Source organism: Mustela lutreola, chromosome 12, assembly GCF_030435805.1.
Source record: "Mustela lutreola isolate mMusLut2 chromosome 12, mMusLut2.pri, whole genome shotgun sequence".
NCBI lineage: Eukaryota > Metazoa > Chordata > Mammalia > Carnivora > Mustelidae > Mustela > Mustela lutreola.
In genome coordinates this window covers 31,338,413-31,362,767 of record NC_081301.1, presented here as the reverse complement: position 1 = coordinate 31,362,767, position 24,355 = coordinate 31,338,413, and the positions used below count along the sequence as shown (strand labels likewise).

Here is a 24,355-nt window from a genome sequence, read left to right as displayed (position 1 = left end):
GCTTTATATAGCAACAAAAACATACTTCATCAGCCTTCTTCATCCATCTTACCTTAGACCATAATCCTGTCAACCATAGAAACATGATACCCAGACAACTGAGAAAGGACACTGCCACAAAAATCTATCCTAAGGACAACTGTGCAACCCAATGACCTCATTTTATAAAAGACACTAGAAGAGAGAGATAATGATCAATCAGCGCTTGTTACTGGGGGACGAAGAAGAGGGAATATGAGTTAAGGAAACTGTACCAGGTTCTACTTGATTTGCAACCCAAACTGCTCCTACTTCTGCATTTAAGTATCATGAATAAGCCAAGGTCATCAGAAATACTTCACCTCGGTCCTATTTAAAAAATAAAATCAAAATGTTCCTCAAGGAGATATAAAAAGGAAATTTGAGGAGCATTAATACTTACTCTCGGACCCATCCAAATATCTAAAGTTTGTGAAAGAATAGAAAATGAAAGTACAAACTAGTGATGGTATTGACATGACTTTAAATCACAATTAAGCGTTCATACCATCAAACTTAGGGAAAAAAAGCCAATACTGCTATATTGAAGTTAAGAATAAATTAGAGGCATGTAAAAGTCTGGAATAACAATATGCTATAAAAATTACTGATATAAAAATATGCCATTTAACAAATTTGATACTACAGAGGCATAAAATTCTACATAGAGTCTGGAAGCAACCATGTGAGCATAAGGAGGTAGCTGGGGTAATGCCAACATGGTTAATTCAGAAAGAAACTCAAATTTATAACTGGTTAGGTTTAATTTCTGTTTTAAAGATAAATTACATGCCAGAAATCTATGTTTCAGAAATTTTTCTACTGATATTTAAAGGTAAAAGCTGGACAGTATAAAAAATATTTTTCAGCAAATATCTTCCCCCTTTTTTCCTCGAATCTCATAAACTCCTCAGTTCACACTCATGTATGCACACACTCTCTCACACACTCTGGTGAACAACTCCTAAACTAGATTTGCAGTGATGAACAATTCTAGGTTACCAACCGTCATGTAATATATAGGTATAAAACATTGTTATTGTTTAAAAACTAGTTGTATAATTTTGGTGTTCAAAGATTTTTAAAAGAAATTGATTTGGGAAAAGTTGGAAAGGAAGCCCAAGTTGATTGACAGTCTGGAGTTTGTGTTTCCACCATCTGAGCATAGCCAAATGCAAATGTGATTAAGTTCTGAGAGACAGGAATCTGCGAAGTGTCTGCAGCTTATTAGAATCTTCTCTCTAGGTACCATCCCGCAAGGGCATCAAGGGTGACCTCCAGCTTGCTGTCCTAGGCGTCCCCTTAGATTAGGGAAGAGAAAACAATCTTTATTCCATGTATCAAATCTAATCCATTGGTGGAGTTGTTATTGGAAGGAAGGTGCTGAGCTCATGCCCAGGACCAACAGGAAAAAGACCTGAAATGATCTCTCTGCTATAAGCACACAAGGAGAAAATGGTGGCACAGGTGCTGCATGGCTGCAGTCTTTGCCCTAAGCAAATGCTGCGATCACTTACATCATTAGGAGATTAAACATACACACATACACACAGGCTACGACAAGTGCATTTCCTTATGCCATTGTTTTTGTAAACAGAAATTGCATAATGGCAAACCTATTTTGTGTAATCACTCAACAAAGACATTTTAGAGTTCATTTAGAAAACTCATTTTCATGTATCCATTTAACAAACGGAGTCATAATTATATGTGCCATACATCATTGTAGGTACCTGGAGATATAGAATAGGAAGAATAGGTTCCTGCTCTGAACAAACTCACAATCTAGACGAAAAGATATAAAAATCGGCATCATATACCATGCCAGTGGAGAAAGGTATAAGGTAGGAAGGAGACACAGAAAAGCAGCAGCTAACTCTTTCTAAGGGAACTCATGAGCGTTTTCTCAGAGGAGGTGACATTGCTTTTGGTCTTCACAGGCATTTGTCAGGTGAGATTGGTCAAGGCATTCCATTCATCACTTAATCAACAAACAGGGTCCTTTATTCATTCCAGAATCGGTGCAAATTGCTGGGAATAGAAGTAAATGCCAAGTCATACCCTCCTGGAGCTGTGGTCTACAAGTTTGGAGGCAGATGAGTAGAATCCAATAAAGAAACAGATTGGAGTGGTAATAGGGATTGGAATGGTAATAGGGATTGTGATTCCAAGGAATATTACAAAAGATATTTTACTAAGTGAAAAATGTCTTTATAAATCACCCTCTTGGGAATTCTGTTTCCATTTAGAGTACAAAAAGCTGGAAAGAGCTTGGTACAAACCTAACAATAAAAAGCTGGGTGGACTACAAATCATAACTTCTCTTGAACCGTCAGAGACCTACTATTATAGGACAGCGTAGTAACCTAAATTCTAAGGAAGGATGGGCCTTTCCAAGAAAGGCCAGGACAGGAGCACTAGCTCATCAAAGCCAGGGCAGTGAAGGAAGAGATCCTGGGTGCTACGGAAATGGTTAAGAATCATTCAGCTAAAATGTTTAACGAGTTGCAGAAGGTCAAGCATGGGATTCTTTCAGCTCTCTCAGCTTGTGACAACTACACTACAAACTATTTGAAATAATAGGCTTGACTAAAAAGGCAATCATTTATTTAGTTTCAGGAATAGTTGGTTTCTCCAACGCTGACAGGCCCTACATTTCTAGACTCTTATCTACTCCCTCTGCTTCTTCTATCATATCAGCTAATTCTTACCTGAACTCATTCATTCTTGAAAGATGTTTCTACAAGCAGAAGTAAAAGCCAAACACATCAACACTCTGGCTCTTTGTAACCACATTCCATAGAGTACCCACATGAGAATCTTATAAATGATTGTGGAATCACTGAACACATGCACAAAAATCTTCAGGCGGTCAAGGATGCTTACTATGGGACTCCTGCACTAATTTATAAACCTCTAGAAACCCAAGACTCTCGATCCATTCCTATTCAAAATCATTACCAACACTTAGAAACCAGGTCTGGAAACAAAATAAAGAGCCCTTGGGCGCCTGGGTGGCTCAGAGGGTTAAGCCTCTGCCTTCGGCTCAGGTCATGATCTCAGGGTCCTGGGATCGAGTCCCACGTCAGGCTCTCTGCTCAGCGGGGAGCCTGCTTCCTCCTCTCTCTCTCTCTGCCTGCCTCTCTACCTGCTTGTGATCTCTGTCTGTCAAATAAATAAATAAAATCTTTAAAAAATTAAAAAATAAATAAATAAAAAAAATAAAAATTAAAAAAACAAAATAAAGAGCCCAGAAATATGCCCATTCACATTTAGTCAAATGACTTTTGACAAGGCACCAAAGAAATTCAATGGAAAAAGGAAATCTCTTCAACAACTGTGTTAGAATATACCCATACCAAAAGTGAGAGAGAGAAAAAAAATTACTTCACACCATACACAAAAGTCAATTAGAGATGGGTCATATACTTAAATGTATAATATAAAGGTTAAACAGTTAAGTTATTAGGAGTAAAAAATCATAGGAGAAAATCTTTATGGCCTTATAGTAGGCAAAACTTTTTCAAGACAGATAAAGTATGAACCATAAAGAAAAACATTGATAAATTGTACTGTACCAAACTATAAAATGCTCATCAAAAGACACCATCAAGAAAATAAATAAGCAAGCCATAGCCTGGAAAAAAATAATCACAATTCATATATCTGACAAATACATTGTGTTCAGAACATACAAAAAAAATCCTGAAAGTCCATAATACAAGGAACCAAAATTTTTAAATGGGCATAAGACTTAAACAGCTCACAAAAGAAGATATGCAAATGACCAATAAACACATGTAAAAGTATTCAACATCACTAGTCAGCAGGTTAATACAAAGTAAAATACAATAACATACCACTACATAAAATACACACACACACACACACATACATATCTGTAACTGAAAAAATACTAACAACACAAACATTGGAGAGGATGTGAAGAAACCCAAATTTTCTTTGGTTCTGGTGGGAGTATAAAATGATACAACTACTTTGGGAAACTGTTTAGCAGTTTCTTAAATAGTTAAACATACATCTACCCTGTGACCCAGAAATTCTATTTATAGATATTTTCCTAGGAGAAATGAGAATGTGTGTTTACATAAAGCTTTATATAAGAATGTTCACAGCAGTTTTATTCATAGTAGCCAAAAACTGGAAATAATCCAAATGTACGTCAACAGTAGAATGGAGTTTTTAAAGACTGTAGTACATTCAAAGATTGAATGGTACTCATTAATAAAAAGGAATGAACTACTGATATGCTCTATGAATGAATCTCAAAAATATTATCCTCAGTGAAAGAAACAAAACACAAAAGAACACAGACCATATGATTCCACTTATAAGAAATTCAAGAATAAACAAAACTAAGTGATAGGGATAGAAAGCAGAGCAGTAGTTGATGGATGAGTTTGGGGACTGACCAGAAAGATGCAGCAGGGAGCATTCTAGATTGATGAAGAAATTTATGGCTTGATATGCAGTTGTCAAAACTGATGGAAGATCTGAGCATTTCACTGGACACAAATTATACCTCAGTTTTTTAAAAAGGTTAATAAACATTGCTACAGGTTTAGATTTCAGGTGGTACCTCCCTACACCTAATTGATAAAAATGTAAACTTTTCCTGGCTTTGCACCTTCTTTTGATATACATAAAGTTTGATTCTTTCTATACTTCCATAAAGCTCCTACACTTAGGTTAGAGGAGTGGTCACCCCTATCCAGCTGAAATGGTGGCCTCAGATCCTGGAAGAGTGAAAAAAAAGTAGCATTTCAGAAGAAACTCTGAAAACAGGATGAGACACACCTAAGGGGCACTATAAGAAGAACAGGAGCCCTGCCACCCTGCTGTGGGACAGTGACCCAGAGCTGACCCACCAGATACAAAACCACATAAAGGTGGTCATCAGGGACTGATTCTTCACACCCACCCCCTCTGTGCATAGAGGCAGAGCCCCAAGAAGGATGTCTTGCCTTATGTTTTCAACTAACCATACACTGAAAATTTACCGAAACCAATTACCTAACCCATTGGCTTAAACTTTTTCCATTTTGTAGTCTGAGTACTCAATTTTGAACATAATCTGGGCTGGATGAAGCCACCTGTACTTCGATCTCACAGAAGACTTTCCATAGAAGAGAACACAACGGACTCGCACTTAAGTGTTTTGTCTTGTAAGTGCTTTAAGGCATTGGTGCCAGCCTCAAGTTTGTTTCATGGCCAAAAATAACCAATTTGGTCCGTGATTCCTGATAACAGCTGGCACAAACCAAGCTACCATCCTTCAGAGCTGAAGTCTTTGGGCGTACTCGTAAGTGGATGAAAAAGTTTCAGCAGAGAAAGTTGATAACTTTATTTTTAATGTGCTTATTCAATGCTGAGACAAGTGTTAGTAGATTTTAGAGACATTTGGAATAAGAATGAAAGTTTGGTGTTCTTTGGTCACAGGAACACACTGTGACTTCTCAAATATAGAAGCAGATTACTTTTTTTTTTTTTTTTTTTTTTTTTTTTAGGAAACAAAAGCATCTTAATGATTTTAAGAGGCTATTTATTTATTTACAAGTGAATGGGTCTTACAGAATCTGATTCTGGACCACAATATTCACTAGCAAAAACTACAACCTAAATGTAATTTCTCTGCCTGTGACCAGTAAATGCAGGGGTGGGGAGGACCTGACCTTAAGCTTGATTTGCAGCCATCCTCAAACATACTCTGAAAGCAACCATATTATGTAACAACAGTGTTGCAGTCCACAGAATAATTTCTTCCTGATGGATGTCTATTGTCTATAATTCAGGGAAATATATATGAAGTTATATAAAAAAAAGAACTATTTTTAGTGGTTACATGTTTGATTTTCTTATAATGATCCCCTTCTATTTCTGTGACCACATCTTTGCTAGGTGCACCCTACTTTATCCACTCACCTGATCCAGTGGTTCTGGTCTGTACAGTGCTTGTTCTACACCACTCCTGAACCTCATTATTTTTCTTCACTATTCCCCCACTTGCAGATTCCTCCATTCACATCTTAATCACCATGGCTTTATTGATAGGTCCCAATCTTACAACTACAGTTCCTTTGTCTTTTTTAAAAATTTTAGCCCTGCTGCTTACTTTTCACTTGGATAATCCAACATACCCCCGGCTCTGCATGTCAAGCCAGCCTCGCCCCCACTTTCTATAATGTCCCTTAAAAGTTCTTCCAGGCTGCAAGACTCCCATATCCAAAATCTTGATTATTGATTGCTTTTTCTCCTTTCTTCAGCCACATCCTACCAGTCCTCAAGTCCTGGTAAATCTTCTCTCATAATTTTCTCTCTCCACTACCCTTTCCATTGTCCAATATGCAAAGATCCCTCTTGGACTGCTGCAATAGACTCTTCTCAGTTTCCCTGAGGGTGCACCCTCCATCTATTCACATAACAGCAAGAGTAGCCATTTCAAGATGTAAACTAAACATGTCGAGTCCAGGTTAAGACTATTCCAGTGTCTTCTTATTGTTCTCAAAATGAAAACAAAGAACTCAGTATTATCTGGCCCCTGCCTTTCTGTTCGGTCTCAAGTCAGCACCCTCTACTCGTCAACTTTCACTTTTTTGAATGCATGCTCCCTGCTACCCATTGCCTGGAATGCTTTTCTCCTCTTCCTTGCTTCCCTTGGCATAGCTCAATCCTAGTCACCCTCAGGTTAATTTTTTTTTTTTTTTTGCATAGAAAATCTCCCTGACTTCTATCTACTCAAACTAGATCAGATTCCATCCTGTTATACATTCTCATATCATCTTGTACTTTTTCTTCATAGTATTATCCTAGTTTGTAATTAATCTCTATGTGATTATTTAATGAATGTCTGATTCCCTTACTGGTCTATAAACTCTCAGATGGCAAGAACCATGTCTGCTTGGATCACTATTAATTTAATCACTAACATGTTCTAACTCATGTCCAGAGCCTCACTCACCTCCCTTCTGTAACTAGACACGGTGATCTGCAGTCCTGAATTCCTATAATACATATTATCTGTACAATTCCCTTGATGATATACTATAGGCTACATGATGGTTTTCAACTTTTCTTGTTAGTGGGGTGGAGTGGAAAGAGTACTGGAAACGGAGTCAGAAGACATGCCTAAGTCTACTTCAGCAACAGCAAGGCCACACCAGACAACACAGCTGGGTAAACTGATTAAATTCCAGAGCCGCAGTTTCCTGTCTGAAAAGTGGGAATAACAGTACCTCACAGGCTGCTGTGAGGGTTCTTGAAGGACCTAATCCCACAGGCTGCTGGAAGAATGATTTGTCTGAAGGCACTTCGCAAACAATGAAGTATTTTGCAAAGTGTTTGCTGCCAGCTGGTAATTACCTTCCAAATAGACTAGAAACCCCTTGCCAGAAGCGGCAAATGCATCCCATTCCTGGGTGTCTCTCCGAGTGCCTAGTAGAGTGTCCTCCACATAATAAGTGGTCAATAAATATTTGTTTTAGAAGGAGTGAAGTCAGCCTGGCAGCTGCAGGCAACAGATGACAGTGTCCCACAGCTCTGCTGCTCCTGGCTGCCCTCCAGCCGCCCCTCCCCCTTCTGCGGCACTCACCCCCAAGCCTGTGTATCCCAGCCTCCACCAGCATCCATCCACAGCCTGGAACCCAGGGAGCGGCTGTGGGCTGTGTAATATAGAGTCAGTCGTTTATAGGTACTTTTCACTTTTTCACTTTCAAGACAAAGAGTGGGAGCAACAATTGCACGCTAATGCTAGAAACTCTGCTGTGACACTTTAGGTACCAAGGAAATTAGTACAGAGAGCTCTTTCCTGAAGTCATTCAATTCTCTGGGAGCTTTATGCCCCTGAGAATGAGAACGAGAAATCACAGCTCAGTCTAATCAATAGAGACTGTAACGAGCTCTTACACAATCATTGAAGAGTCTATATCTCCAACAAGAAAGTAGAGCTGGGGTGCCTGGGTGGCTCAGTGGGTTAAGGCCTGCCTCTCTGCCTACTTGTGATCTGTCTGTCAAATAAATAAATAAAATCTTAAAAAAAAGAAAAAGAAGGAAAGAAAGAAAGTAGGGCTAAGGGGTGAGGACGGGGATGGATAGGCCATCCAAATGCACACAAAAATATTTTCTTGGAATCTTAGAATTGAAAGAGATCTTAGATGTCATTTAGATCAAATGCCAAGTCAAAGAAAATAATGTCTACACTGATATGTCTCATGGCCGTCTACTTAAACATTTCCAATGACAGGAAACCCAATGCGTAGGAAGACGGCCCACTGGAGCACCTGGGCGGCTCAGTGGGTTAAGGCCTCTGCCTTCGGCTCGGGTCATGGTCCCAGGGTATTGGGATCAAGCCCCACATCGAGCTCTCTGCTTGGTGGGAAGCCTGCTTCCTCCTCTCTCTCTGCCTGCCTCTCTGCGGCTTGTGATCTCTGTCAAATAAATGAATAAAATCTTAAAAAAAAAAAAAAAAAAGGAAGACGGCCCACTGACAGACCAACTCTAAATTCCACTTCAGAGCACATCTCATCTAAATTCTGATTTCACAGATTATGAAATTGAGGCCTACAGCGTGGAGAGACTTTAACACCACATAGTGATTTAGAGGCGGGTCTAGAACAGAAATTCTTCGCCCATAACAGAAAGTTAACACACTCCTGCGCCCCCACGTCATCCCCTGTTCTTTCTACTTTCTGCTCCGGGTTCTGTCTCCAAAGCAACAGAGACTCTGTCTAATTCCTTTCCCGCATGACAGCCCTTCAGATTTTTCAAGAAAGCTTTATTTCAGCTCTCAAGTCTTTCTGCAAAGGAAGTCATATTCTCTCTTCCAGCCCTTTCCACTTTTCTTCACTTGGCTTGACTCCACACCCTTCATCACCTTCAGCTCTCGATTGCCCACAGATTGAAGACACTTTTTAAATGAGGGACACCCTAACTGAACCAAATCCCAGCAGTAAAGGAGTACAGTAGGCTATGAGATTCCTTTGATCTTGACACCTCGTTTCTATCATTGTATTCAGAGATTGTTTTACCTTTGCAGCAAGCAGATCGCACTGTTGAACCTGTTATAATCGTTTTCTATTGAATACTTATTATGTCCCAGGCATTGTTCTAAGTACGTCCCATGTGTTTAATTCTTACAATTATTCCGACAATATTAGCTAGAACTGACATTATCATTCTCATCTCCCAGGGAAGGAAGAGAAAACACAGACTTTAAAAAACATACTCTAGATCATATAGCCAGTAAGTAGCAGAGCCAGGATTCTAACCCAGGCAGATGGCTCCAAAGCCTGCACTCTTAACTTAATGCCACACGTGACTTAATGAAAAATAAACCACTTTATAAAAATTTGTTAATGCTACTCATTTCTGTCAAGAGAGACCTCTCACAACCTGTAAAATGGGATATTTTGCTTTATTTTGCATCCATTACTATTAAATTTCAGAATGTGAATTCGGGCTTCTCCTTTTCAACTTCCATTCTATAATTCGCTCTACTAGCTTTTTTTCCCCCCTCAGTTTTTGTCATCTTCAAATCTGATGACATGCTTTCTAGCTCTTCATTTAAGTTGTCGATAAAAATTATCACCAGTGGGGCGTCTGGGTGGCTCACTAGGTTGAAGCTTCTGCCTTCGGCTGGGGTCATGATCCCAGGATCCTGAGATTTAGCCCCGCCATCAGGCTCTCTGCTCGGCAGGGAGCCTGCTTCCCCTCCTCTCTCTCTTGTGATCTCCGTCTGTCAAATAAATAAATAAAATCTTTAAAAAAAAAAAAATTCGTCACCAGCAAAGGGCCTGGTGATAAAAAAAAAAAAAACCTTGATTGGCCATTAAAAAAAAAATCTAAGTGTTGGCCCTTCTTTGCTCGTGTTGCTTGGCCTCTCAGAAAGCTACATAACTACTCTAGATTCTGGCCCACATTTCTTCATTCCGTCAGAAGGATATAATAAAGAAATTTAACAAATACTGTATAAAAAATCAGGATATACTTAGACTTCGGTATCCCCCAAATGAGGCTAACATGGTCTGATGTGTTCTTTGTGAATCCATGTTATCTCTAAAGCACTACAACTTTTGCTAAATTACTTAAAAATCATGTTTAATTGTCTATTTTAGAAATGGGGCCTACACTTCTCATTAAGCTTACTGGTCTATCGTGTCTAATATTCCCCTTTCAACCTTCTCAAGGTTTATCAGAACTATGGCTTTCTCACTCACTTACTCATCTATTCTCAGGACCCCAGTAAAAGTTTCCAGCAGTGCTACCTCAAACACATATGCACATTCCTTTAAAATCATGGGCAGTTGGTCATCTGAACCGAGGAACTGAAACATATTTTCACAGCTTCAGATTCTTTGGTCATCTGCCTCTGTGACATCTTCATTTGGGCAACTATGAAGTGTTTCTGATTTAGTATGTATCAAATGGAGCTTCTAATTGTCACCCCAGTCCCAAACTTGCTCCTTCCACAGTCTTCCCCTTCTCCACACATGAGTAGGCCACAAACCCTAGAATTTGTCTTGATTCTTTCCCTTCTTTCACATTCTGTAAGCAAACTATAGCAAGTCCTATGGGCCCTGCCTTCCACAGTTTTCTAGAATCCAACCACTTCTCAACACCTCTCCTATTATATTCTAGTCCAAGCCACCTCCATCTTTCTTCTGTGGCATTAGTCTCCTAATGGGTGTCTCTATTTCAATCCTTATTCCATCTAGAAGATGCTGTTGGTATGTTCATTCAGGCCCCCTGAAATCCCTTCTCTCGGTGTGGTTGGTGAGCCATTTCCTCAGCAGTTGTGAGAACATCCATGAGAACTGCCCTTCAGCAACAGCAGCCACTCCACCCGGAGGTGCCTGGCATTTATACTCTCCATCCCTCTCCCCAGAGTTTTTAGCCAATAACTAGGATGAAAGTAAAAAGCACCTCTGCCTTGCCTCAGGTGAGGAAAACTCAACAGTGAAATTTATACTCCAGAGCTCCCCATAGGATCAGACGGAAGCTTCACAACACCCAAACCATTTTCTTGCCATTCTCCTTCTTCACTTCAACCCTGCTTCCTTCACCAGCTTCTTCAGAAATCATAGGCATGACCGTCTCAAGCTCCACTTGTAGGGAACTCAGCCTAACTTACTCTCCTTGCAGCAGCCACGGGGATCTTATTAAAACATTCACATCACTCCTTTGCTCAAGACTCTCCATTGGTTTCCATCTCACCAAGAAAAAAAAAAAAGAACCAAAGTCTTTACCTTGACCTAAAAGACCCTCTATGGTCTTCCCCAGCTAACTTTCTCACATGCTCCCTTTCCCTCTCCCCTTTATCCATTCCCTACCTCCAAATGCTGTGCGATCTCCTCTCTCAAGGAGATTTTCCTATACCAGAAAATCTCTCCCCCCAGGTATCCATGAGGCATCATCACTTCTTTTAAGTCTTGGGTCAAGTGTCACTTATTATAGAAGTCTCTTCTAATTGCCCTATGATAAAACAGCACACATGTCCCACTTCCTGTCAGTCCCTTCATTGTCCTACTATCACCATGAGAATGTAAATTCCCTGAGAATGGGAGCATTGTTTTGTACCTCTGTATCCAACAGTGTCTGGCAGATATTAGGCATGAAATAAATTTGTTGAACTATACGTAGCCTATCTTTTGACTTCCTATACACAACCCACACGAACACGCATACACATCCAACAATTACCTTTGATTTCAGAGCCCTATTAACACTATTTGTTTTATTTTTTACAGCTTGGGAACCATTACCTGTGATGGCCACAACAGAAGCAAAATAGAAGTTGAGTTGTTATGATTTTTTATGTAATCTATTAATGTTGTTCCACTAGAAAAAAAAATGGATAATATGTGGAAGTCTAGAAACAATAGAGCTTTGCAATCCAGAAAGCTTGAGAATTGCACTCTTAGCTCAAACGGCTCATAGTCAAGTTGCTAGGCAGATAACTCCAAAATATGGAGCACGGTTGCTATCATTAGTGAAAATTAAGGAACTGAAACTTAAAGTTAAGAAAAACTACTGTAACAGAGATCATTGATATTTAAAATGAAAGAAATCCTGTAACTACTTAATCATATAAAGAGTGGATATATTTTTCTCATTACTCATAGAAAGGCTTTTGTGATAGGTTCTTGGAATGGACAAAAACTAACAGAAAATAATTTTTATTTGTAACACATGGACCATGGAAATGAAGCTGAGATGTTTAACCTATAATTTTTAAATGTATAAAATTGACCCTGAGGCAAGAAGTATTGATGGTATGAGAGGCACAGGTTGATCTACGAAAGAATGTCACACTACTTAGCTCAAATCATAACTCAAAAATCTAGGAAAACCTGTCCTTACCCACAGCTTAGAATACATTCCTTCTGTATCCCAAATTCCTTTAACACGCCTCTTACTCTTCCAAACAGATGATTTGATCAAAAATGTCATAAAAAGGGGTGCCTGGGTGGCTCAGTGGGTTAAAGCCTCTGCCTTCAGCTCGGGTCATGATCCCAGAGCCCTGGGATCCAGCCCCGAGTCAGGCTCTCTGCTCAGCAGGGAGCCTGCTTCCTCCTCTCTCTCTGCCTGCCTCTCTGCCTACTTGTGATCTTTGTCAAATAAATAAATAAAATCTTTTTTAAAAAAGTCATAGAAAGTCAATGTATATATTAGATAAGTGACCACAAGGGAGTATTCTAGCTTGATTGCTGTGAGTTGGGGGAGTGGTTGGCTCTGGGCTTCTTCCTACACCAAGGCCTACAGAGCCCCTCATACTTCCTCAGCTTCCTGGATTTCTGACCCCTCTAGAATATGCCTGCTTTATCCTGAGGTCTTCTCACCACTTCCCTCCAGCAAGGTCCCCCAGAAGCTGCCCATGTCTCCTGCCCTTCCAGCATAACTGCCCACCTTCACGTCTGCCCATGTGAACATTTCCCCAGTGTGCTCCGTGCTTTCTGAAGCCAGGCTTGACAGCTCTCCCTCCTACACTCTGCTCTCTCAACCACCAGGCCCCTGGCTCTGTGTGTTTGTTTGTTTGTTTTAATTAAAATATAATTAATGGGGCGCCTGGGTGGCTCAGTGGGTTAAGCCTCTGCCTTCAGCTCAGGTCATGATCTCAGGGTCCTGGGATCGAGTCCCGCATCGGGCTCTCTGCTCAGCGGGGAGCCTGCTTCCTCCTCTCTCTCTCTCTCTCTGCCTGCTTGTCTGCCTACTTGTGATCTCCGTCTGTCAAATAAATAAATAAAATCTTTAAAAATAAATAAATATAATATAATATAATTAATGTACAGTGTTATGTTAGTATTATATTAATTTCAGGTGTACAATGTCATAATTCAACCATTCCATATTCATCATGATAAGTGCACTCTTTAACCCCCATTACCTATTTAGCCCACCCCCCACCCCCTCTGGTAACCAATAATTTTTTCTCTATAGTTAAGAGTCTGTTTATTTGTCTCTTTTTGACTTGTTCCTTTATTTTGTTTCTTAAATTCCACATATGAGTGAAATCATATGGTATTTTTGTCCTTCTCTGACTGACTTATTTCATTTAGCATTTTACCTTCTAGGTCCACCCGTGTCATTGCAAATGGCAAGATTTCATTCTTGTTTATAGCTGAGTAATATTCCTTTGTTTATATATACCACAGCTTCTTTATCATTCATCTATCAATGGACACTTGTGCTAATTCCATATCTTGGCTATTGTAAATAACAACACTGCAATAAATGTAGGGGTCCATATATCTTTTCAAATTAGTGTTTTTGTTTTTTTTGGATAAACATCCAGTAGTGAAATTACCAAATCATCCAATAATCTTTTTTTTTTATTTCTGAGGAGAATCCATACTGTTTTCCACAGTGGCTGCACCAGTTTGCATTCCCACCAATAGTGCATGAGGGTTCCTTTTTCTCTACATCCTTGATGGCTGTCTCTGTCTACCCTCTGCTCTCCCAGCTACCAGGTCCTTTGCTCTGTGTCGTTAATGATCCTAGTGGGATAGTAGTCCCAGTCCCCTGTGACAAGAGTTTGGGTCAGAGCCAGAAATTCTCAGTGCGTCATGTGTCATTTCTAACAAGCTTCCTAGGAGATTTTGTTTCGCATGTAAGTTGAAGAACCACAGCATTCGTGTACTTTGAAGGAGCATCTCTGTAAATCTCCCTCCTTCTCTCAAAGAAGTTTCCACCCCTCCCCACGAGTGGCATCAGAGAGGGAGGTGGTCCTATGGTCAGGGCCTCTCAGAGGCCAGAACAACAATATTTTAGAAAATGAAAAAAAAAAGTCAAAACAGCATTATAAAAATTGACATATTTTAAGTGTGTGTACTCAATAAATATATATAGTGCAATGTTATTGTGCGATCCACAGGTTTATAAAATATACTATTTATAGTGCCCAACAGCTAACACGAGCTGGTCATAGAACACAATCTTAAAGTCATATGTAATGACTTTTTTGGGGTGTGTGTGTGTGTGTGTGTGTTTAGTAGATCACTGTATGTCTTTGGCTATGTTAACCCCATTTTGAAATAACACCAAGTCTAAATTTGAGGCTGTTCTTAAACAGACGCCTTGGCAGTATGGCCCTCCTGACGCTCACAGTGACTGGCCCTCTCCCTCATCTCTTCAAAAGTGGCACAAACCCCCTTCCTGGGACATAGTCCTAGGTTTGCTATGTGGTGAAAGAAACAAAGGTCCCTTGAAGGGTGAGTGCAGCCCACATAGGAGTAGATCAAGAATTAGCTGGTGGATTTGTGGACATTCACAAGGTGAGCACCCCCCAGATGCGCTCTTTTGTTCCAGGGAAACCCAGCAGACATCACCGACCCAGCCTCTGGAGCGAAAACCACCTCTGTGGAACCAGGTCAGGGTGCACTTTCCACTCTATGGCCGGCACCTGCTCGTTACCCCATACCCTTCCCCATCTCAATGCTTTCAGCCTGGTCTCTACCATATTACAGGAAATCAGGATGGGATACTGTGTGAGCCTGCGTGACCCTCCTGGTGGCTGCTGAAACAACTAGTGATGGAGGGAGATGGGTGGGGGATGGGCTAGATGGGGGATGGGGTTAAGGAGGGCGCTTGTTGGGATGAGCACTGGCTGTTGTGTGTACGTGATGCATCACTAAATTCTGCTTGAATCCCTAAATTCTACACCTGAAACCAATTCTGCACTGTTATGTTAACTAACTGGAAATTAAATAAAAAGCTGGGAAAAAAAAAACCAACTAGTGAGAGATTCTCAAAGAGGAATGGATGGAGCATAGTCATGGATTCCTCATCATACTTCCCAGTAACACCCTGGGGGCCTGGGATTTGGTTTCAAGAGGTGAGATGGTGGAGTTCATCCCAGTTACATAAGTTAAATTTTCCCTCCACGCTCACCTTGCTTTAATCAAGAAAATCTGAATCTTTACTACCAGTGACACTCACTAGAGAAAGGGAGTTGGGTATCATTCCCACTTTACGCTGTGAAAACCCGGGACTGAAATTTACACTACTTGGCAGACACTTGGAGCTGAGGTTGTTCCGTTTCATCCGTTTTCTCCCCAGGGAAAAATAAAAATCCTTTCCACACCTGAAGGCTTTCTGCTTTCCTACCATCATACCAAAGTGAAGCATCATCTCCTTGGCAACTTATGCCCAGGGTGAGAAAAGGTAAGCCCCTGAGCACATGGGTCCAGTGCCTCTGTGGGAGAGGGGTCTCCATAAACATATTCCTTCCACTTCCCAAACAGACGTCCTGGCCTTACGTTCAATCCATAACTGTGTGGATTTATTTAGCTACAGTGTTATCTCCATTAAGCCACAAGTAAGAGACAATTCTCTGCTTTTATTTATAACCTGAAGGGATTATTTTTGAGTTAAGGCTTTAAGAATTCAGATCTATCAGGAAAGAACAGCTTGTGTAATGAACTTCCTGTTTTCATCATATTTGGACACCGAGCCTCCTTGTTGCCTGTTATTATTACCCAGTTAATATGAACTGCCTGGAGTTTATTTTTAGCTGCGTTGACTCTATTGTAAGGACTGCATAACTGCTTTCAAAATGAGAAAATGTAATTACGGGATCTAACACTAAGTTGGGGATATTCTTAGGTCCTTTCACAAGGCAGTGGCTTAAAAAATGAAAATAGACCATTTTAAATGGCTAAAGAAAACACAGTTATTTGATCCAAAATAGCCCATTGATCCTTTTACAAACTAAACACTTACTTCACAGAATAAAGTCTCATTTTTGTTTAAGTGACCTAAACATATGAATTTATTTCCAAGTTCATAGTGGGGAGGAGATTTGAGAAGGGAAGGGTTTAAGCATCATTTACCAAAAGAACACAAGTTTAACACTGTGCTGAAAGTACCTAAACTCCTACCAGGAGGGTTAAAAGCTGAGGGCTGGGGAATGTGACTCTCGAGTCTCGAGTCTCGGCACAGCTTGGGTCACCATATTGCATGCATAAAGTGTCTCACTGAGTGATGTTGGGGGCAGGGAGGGACTCAGCACTCCAAGAGCTGCACAGGCTTGCCCTTCACATTCAGGGGTCTGGAAGTAGTCCCTTGCGTCGCCCACTGCCTCTACGCCCACCTCCTCCAAGACTCCAGGTACTTGTACATCGCTATCTATCCGTTCAACAAAAAGGTGCATTTCCCCCTTATTGGGGGATTTGTTCAGAGATCCCCCATGAATGCTCAAATCCCCGAGTCTGGAACTAGATAGATACATGTATATACACACACACGTACCTATGATTAAAAGTTTAATTTGGGGGCACCTGGGTGGCTCAGTGGGTTAAGCCGCTGCCTTCGGCTCAGGTCATGATCTCAGGGTCCTGGGATCGAGTCCCGCATCGGGCTCTCTGCTCAGCAGGGAGCCTGCTTCCTTCTCTCTCTCTCTCTGCCTGCCTCTCAGTGTACTTGTAATTTCTCTCTGTCAAATAAATAAATAAAATCTTTTAAAAAAAAAAGTTTAATTTGTAAATTAGGCACAGGAGGAGATTAACAATAGTAATAGTAAATAGTAATAGTAAAATAGAATACTAATAACAATATAGTGTAATGAAAGTTATGTGAATGTGGTCTGCCTCTCCAAATATCTCACTGCATGGTACTTACCCTTCTTTGAGTGTGGGAAATAATAAAATGTCCTCACGGTGAGATGAGGAGAATGACATGGGCATTGTATCATTGTGTGAGGTGACATCACACTACGTCAGAAGAGGGAGCATCTGCTTCCCTACCTCTGTAGTCACCGTGGACCGCTGACCATGGAAGGGTCAACCGAATCTGTGGACAGTGACACTGGATAGGAGGGGGGAACACTGTATTGTGCACTCAGAATGTGTTGGGCCCCATGAATGAAATGGGAAAGAAGACATTGTCTTTGCTCTAAGTGTGACAAATGCAATGGTAGAGAGAAGTCCAGGGGATTCTAGAAGCACTATTTGTACACCTATCCCAGACTGGACCAGAAGGGGACATCTTCTTGGAGGAGCAGATGTCTTAAGCTGAGTCCTGAAGTACAAGCTGGGCTTGTTCTGAAAAAAAAAAATGGCATTGTAAGCAGAGGAAGAAGCTAGGCAGAAAATCCAGATGTGAAAGGAATTGTAGTAAGGTCAGGTAGCATGACTGAAGGGAAGCGTGTAGAGAGAGAGAAATAGCATGAAGGCTGCTGGGTAAGAATTTACCATAGTAAATTCTTTTAGGTTTCTCCTGAGAGTAATGGGGACAAGTTACTATAAGGTTCCAAGGGGGTTAATATATAATAAATATCACTGTGGTTCCATTGATGTATGAATGGCTAAACAGGATATGGTATATACATACAATGGAATGTTAGTCAGCCTTAAAAAGGACAGGAATGCTGACACATGTTAAAATGATTAAAATAGGCATTTCATGGTGTGTATATTTTACTACAAATTGTTAAGTTTTTACTCAAAAAAAATATAGATACATAGATAGATATATTTTTATTGAGTAAAAACTTAAATATATATATATATATATATATATATATATATATATATATATATCACAGGGTGCCTAGGTGGCTCATTCAGGTAAGCGTGGCCCAAATCATGATCTCAGGGTTGTGGGATTAAGCCCCAAGTGGGGCTCCATGCTCAGCGTGGAGTCTGCTTGAGATTCTCTCTCTCTCTCCCTCTCCTTCTGCCCCTCCCCCACTTGTACACACTCTCTCTCTTTCTAAAATAAATAAATAAATAAATTTTTTAAAAATGAGTATCATTGTGGTGGCTGGGCATATGTGTGTGTGTGTGTGCGTGTGCATGCGTGTATATACATATATAAATGTATAGACGTAAATATGCATATTTGTTATATTATAGGTATATATCTGTGTGTGTATATACACATATGTATGTATACATACACATACCTATATATGTATGTGTGTATATATGTATATATACATATATAGGTATGTATATATATGTACATACATATACACACACACATTGCAGTAGCCAGATTAATATATTGTTATCTAATATAGATATATAATATGTATTATCTACATATCCAGCTACCACAATGATAATTGGCCATATGTATGTATACGTACATATAGCTATAGATAGGTAGATTGATGTATGTGAGTACATCTGTATATGTGTGTGTGTACAGAGAGTGAGAGAGAGAGAGAGAACTGAAACGAAGAGGTGAGGACACCAATTAGGAAGTTGTTGCAATAGTACAGGAAGTGATCGAAGGGCCTGAATTTTAGGCTGTGTGAATAAAAAGAAAACAAAATCAAGGTTCATTTGGGCAGTAGAATAGGAAGACTGAGTACTGATTGTAAGTAAGCACTGAGGGAAAACTCATTTGCTAGATCTTTTCAAGGAACCCCTCCAAGCATGAAAAGAGACACAGATGCAGATAGATGTATAGATATCTCTCTCTCTCTCTCTCTATACATATATATATATATGTATATATATATATATATATATATATATATATATATAACTTGTTGCTAGTGTCCTTCTTAAAATGTAGTACCACAAGTATATTAATAATTGATAACATCATAGTATATTGTTTATATAAAATAGTAAGTGTAGAATTAATTTTGAGTTGAGATTTATGTTATCAAACCATCAGCACTTGGACAACTCAGATTTAATCTGTCCAAAACCAAAGTCCTGATCTTCCTCCCACAGTGGTCCTCATCTAAGATATGGCAACTCCAACCTTTGCATTCCTTCACATACTTGCTCAGACCAAAACCTCATCTTTTTTCACAACTTCTATCCTATCAATCACCAATCCTGATGGCTCTACCTTCAAAATAGATCCAGAATCTGACCACTTCTCCCCATTCTCCCTCCTACAGACCAAGTCCCACATCTTCCTACTGTCTATTTTGCACAAAGCAATCAAGTGATGTTTTTAAAACATATCAGATCCTATTACTCCTCTGCTCAAAACCCTCCATGTGTTCCCTGCCTCATTAAAACCCCTTAAAATGACCTGCATGATCTGGCTTTCTCCTCCCTCAGTGGGCTCCCAACTACCATCTTCCTGTGTTCCATTTCAGCCACATCCGTCTCCTTGCTTTCTTTGAACACGCCAAGCACACGCCTGCTTTGGGGTTTTGCACAAACTGTTCCCTCTCAACGGAAACTTTTCCCAGAGAGACTCACATAGCTCTCTCCTTCCAATCTCTGCTCAGATGCCACCTGGTCACACTATTTAAAATAGCAATTCCACCCTCACACCCTGTGCCCCCTATCTCTCCCTTACCTACTTGACTTTTCCCCATAGCACTTATCACCAACTGTCACACCATGCATTTTTTTTTTGTTATTATTGACTGTCTTCCCCCTCACCACACTAGAATTGAAACTCTGTAAAGGCAGAGAGTTCTGCCTGTTCCATTTACTGATATATCCTCAGCCCCTAAAATTGTCCTTGGACTATATTAGACTCATATACTGATGACAGAAGGAATGAATGAATGAATGAATGAATGAGTCTTTTCCCAACTAGATATACTGGGGTCAGACCTACAAAAACAACTCTACTGTTCTATCCACCATCTTTCACTAATTTCTTCTTAGGATTTGGGCAAAAGGTATTGGCTTAATTTGATTATGAACCTTATGTCATAATTTCCTTAAATAGTAGAGCTGTAGATGCTATAATAAAATGGATCTCTTCAAGGCTTAAAAAACCTATGAAGAACATTCTCATCTAATTTTGAATTTTAATGAATAGTTATAACGATGAGTAATTAATTTTGATATTTATAGAAAATGAAATGCATTTCTTCCTTTATGAAAATCTAGCACTTCAGGAACAACAGATTCTTGAAGAAAAAATCCTAATGAGATCATTAAAGTTGGAAGGACTGTACCAACCTAAGCCATAACAGACACAGCAACTGAATGGACACCAAATGGTACCTTCCTGCTGTGCCCAACTCTGCTGTCTGAGCTCATCAATTCCTCTAATCTGTATGGAACTTCCAGTGGAGGAGTCCTAGGGGTAAAGCATGAGTTCCCTGGTACCTAAGGCACAAAGAGAAATGCCTGGTCTCTAACCCATGTTAAAAGCAAAGAAAATCTCATGTCGTGAATTCCACAACAGGAATTTATCACATATATATTTTAATAATAGATTTTAGGTGACATAAGGCACAACATCCTCAACAATGACATTTGTTGAAAAATGCAAAAGCATTGTTCCACTGGACAATTCTTGTATTGATTCTCACAAAGTCTGCAACCACTGAATTTTTAACCCAGTGCAAGCATTTCTATCAGGTACAGAGGTAGCCCAACCCCAATATGTTGCTTCCCAGTACCACAATGAATGACAAGAACAGAGATCAGAGTTCCTGGAAGGAGAATGGAGAGACCATTTATTTTAAATTATTCCTTTCCAATATCATGTGTCCTAGGCGAGTTTTTGGCAAGTGCACAGTTACAAGTGGCTTCAGGATTGAATTTACCGACGAGTGCCTGAAGTGCCGATAGTCTATGCTGTTGATTATCCATAAGCTTTAAACACCAGATGTGCAGGAAGTGAGGCTGACATTCTGTTGTCAAATTTTTAGGAACCTAACTTGTATTCTTGCCGTACCATTTCTGCACAAAGATAAGCTGCAGGGTTTCCTGCAGGTGACAGGGACAACAGAATGTCCTTCCAAATGGAGCTTGAATCCAATCACACACTTAGACACTCTTTGGAGGACACTGAGGTCCTTTTGAGGACCATGTTATTGCAGAAGATGATTTGGTCCAAGGCTGTTCTTAAAGCAGGTATAACCAATCAATCATTTCAACTATTTTTTAAAGTAAAATAAAATAACAACTAAACGAAACAACATCCTTGTGGACCCAGTTGAACCAATATCTGGTAATCTCCTATGTCTGTCCCAAGGAGTTAGCATAGGGAGGAAGAAAGAAAGGGAGGAGGGAGGGAATGAAGAGGGCAGGGGAGGAAGGAGGAAATGCTCCTACCGACCAGTGGAGTTGACTTCTCGGTTAATATGTTATCTGTATTATCTGATGTCAAGACGCATATGCCAAAAGCAGCATTTTCAGCTCTGATAGAGTTGATGCTAAGCTGCTCTTTCTAACAATAATTAGTCAGCAGGTTCAGCTGCTTCTTTTATAGTATTGTTTATTACAAAACATTACAAAAACATTGACAAAACTCAAAATAAAAGAAAGAAAAATCCACCCAAAATCCTGCCATCCTACAAACCAAACTGTTTACATTTTTTTCATGCTCCCTTTTAGTCCCTGTCCATATGCAGACAGAATTTTTGCAGTTGTAATCATAGCACAGACACAATTTTGTAGTCAGGTTTGTCTCAATTAGAGTTTTTAAAGCATTTTTCCAGTTTACTCCACCATCCTTGGTTCCACTACTAGGACCACTTCACCCTACTATCCTTACTGATCTCCTGTGGGATCCTAAATGGTGAGGAGGACTTTAGAAGAAGAAGAATCAACAGAATTAGGGGAAAGGGCTATTTTTAAATTCTCTGTTTAAGGATGGGGGGGTCTAGAATGAAACTTGTGTAGAAAGGAATTCTCTCACCCTTTGTTTGCTCCCATCACTGGAAACCTTTATGAAAATAACTCCATTTCCCCCACCATCAGGCATGTTTTTGTTATCTTAAGAAAGAACCGATGCAGGTATTTCCTCTTTACCTAGTTTGTTTTGAAGCCCTGCTTAGTAGTTAGGACATAGGCGTGAACAGACATCTTTTCCTCCATCTGCTATAAGAATTTACATAACTTGGAATTTAAGTGTGGACACTAGATACTGAATCTATATGACCATGAGGGGAAATCCTCAACTGTCAAAATCTTGAATATCTGGATGCATCATCTTACCTTTTCCTTTGCAGCTTTGTAGTCACTGGTTTCTACCCCAGGCAGCACCTGACACTCATCGCGACCGGAGCTGGCAAAACAAACAAACAAAAAACAGAGATAGATCCTAAGACACTTGACTTTGTGAAGAAGGATCTCTGAGGCTTGGCTATGGACTGATGTTTAGTAACATCATACCCCATAAAATGTCAAAGGTCTCTCTTTCTTAATAATAGCTCTGATTATCATGCATTGTAGATTTTTATGGGGATGGAAGGGAAACTAGCTGTAGGGATTTTGAGAAGGGACAGTAATATGAAAGATGAGTATGGACTATAGAAGCTTTGTTGAAATTTCCTTCTTTGAGGGGCAGCTCCATGGCTCAGTCACTTAAGTGTTTAACTCTTGATTTTGGCTCAGATCATGATCTTAGGGTCATGGAGCCTGCTTAAGATTCTCTCTCTTCCTCTCCTTTTGCTCTTCCACTCTCCTACTGCTTGCCCATGCGTGCTTGTTCTCTCTCAAAAGAAAGGAAGGAAGGAAGGAAGATAGGTAAGAAGAAGGAAAGAAAGAAAAGAGGTTGCTTTCTTTGAGGCAGGTAGACCTAAAATGTGAATTATAGGCTCCAATAATCCTAGCAAGCATCACAAAGTCCCATGTTTTGGTCAGCTAATCTAACCTCAATTTTTTATACACAATCCTGAAACCCCAAAGGCCAAAGGATATCTGTTGGTGAAAATGTTGGGACAGCTTGTATCAAATCTTTGGGTTTTTTTTTTTTTTAAGTATAATACTTTGACCCTGGAAAGCTTTCATTTTTAATTCTGTATTCTATAATGTTTTAATTTTTGCAAGCATGGATTCATGTATTGACTGGTTGATTTTATTTTAAGATGTATTTATTTATTTATTTGTTTATTTATTTATTTGAGAAAGAGAGTCAGAGAGAGCATGAGAGGATAGAAGGTCAGAGGGAGAAGCAGACTCCCCGTGGAGCTGAGAGCCCAATGCAGGACTCGATTGCGGGACTCATTCCCGGGACTCCAGGATCATGACCTGAGCTGAAGGCAGTTGCTTAACCAGCTGAGCCATGCGGGTGCCCTGAATTTTTTTTTTTTTTTAATTGAAGAACGGGTTATACAATATGTGGTCCTTGCAAAAAAAAAAAAAAAAAAGAAAAGAAAAGAAAAGAAATTATTATACCTGTGGCCCAGTTATTGTCCTGGAATCCAATTAGCAATCAGTCCCTCCTTTTCAAGCAAACAAAGAAGTTAGAGCAAAGGAGCAAAGAGGATATTTTCCTCTCTACCTACATTAGACAAAGAAGGAAAAAAGGTTTCCAGGAACAAATAACAATAACAACAACAAAAAAAAAAAAATCAAGGAAGAGAGGTACTACATAACCTAATATGTACAGTTTGTGATTCACCATCCAACTCCTATCTACAAACCAGGGAGCAATTTTGTTCCCGGGGAACAATTAGCAATGGAGCTATTTTGAGTTGTCATACCCAGGAGATGGGAGTACCACTGGCTTCTAGTGGGTAGAGGCTAGGGATGCTGCTAAACATCTTAAAATGGCACAGGATAGCCCTACCACAACAAAGAATTATCTGGCCCCAAACGGTCAGTAGTGCCAAGGCTGAGACACCTGCTGAGTGTGAACTGAATGGTAACTAAAAAAATAAACCGGAGAGGCTCATACAAACCAGGTCATGGGAGGCCTTGAATTTTGTGTCAGGGAGTTTGGATTTTTTTCATTGTATTTTTATTTGTTTTATTTTATTCTCACTATGAATGAGAGCCACTGAGGGGAAATTATCTGATTGAATTTGGATTTTAAGTATATCACTCCGAGGGCAGTCTGAAGGGTAAATTGGAGGAGGCCATAACTGGAGAGAGAGAAAGTCCTTAAGATGCTATTATAAAGGCTCAGAGAGAAATGCAGGGGCCTGGGCTAGCACAGTGCC

At 39.9% G+C, this 24,355-nt stretch overlaps 1 long non-coding RNA gene across 4 annotated transcripts in view; it reads right to left on the bottom strand.

Moving 5' to 3' along the window:
• Positions 1 to 24,355, bottom strand: part of LOC131812696 (uncharacterized) — a 362,864-nt gene that overhangs the window by 243,548 nt on the left and 94,961 nt on the right. For all 4 annotated transcript variants that reach the window (XR_009346443.1, XR_009346442.1, XR_009346444.1 and 1 more), the window contains exon 2: positions 22,407 to 22,476. This is a non-coding gene — a long non-coding RNA (uncharacterized LOC131812696). The remainder of the gene's footprint in view (positions 1 to 22,406; positions 22,477 to 24,355) is intronic.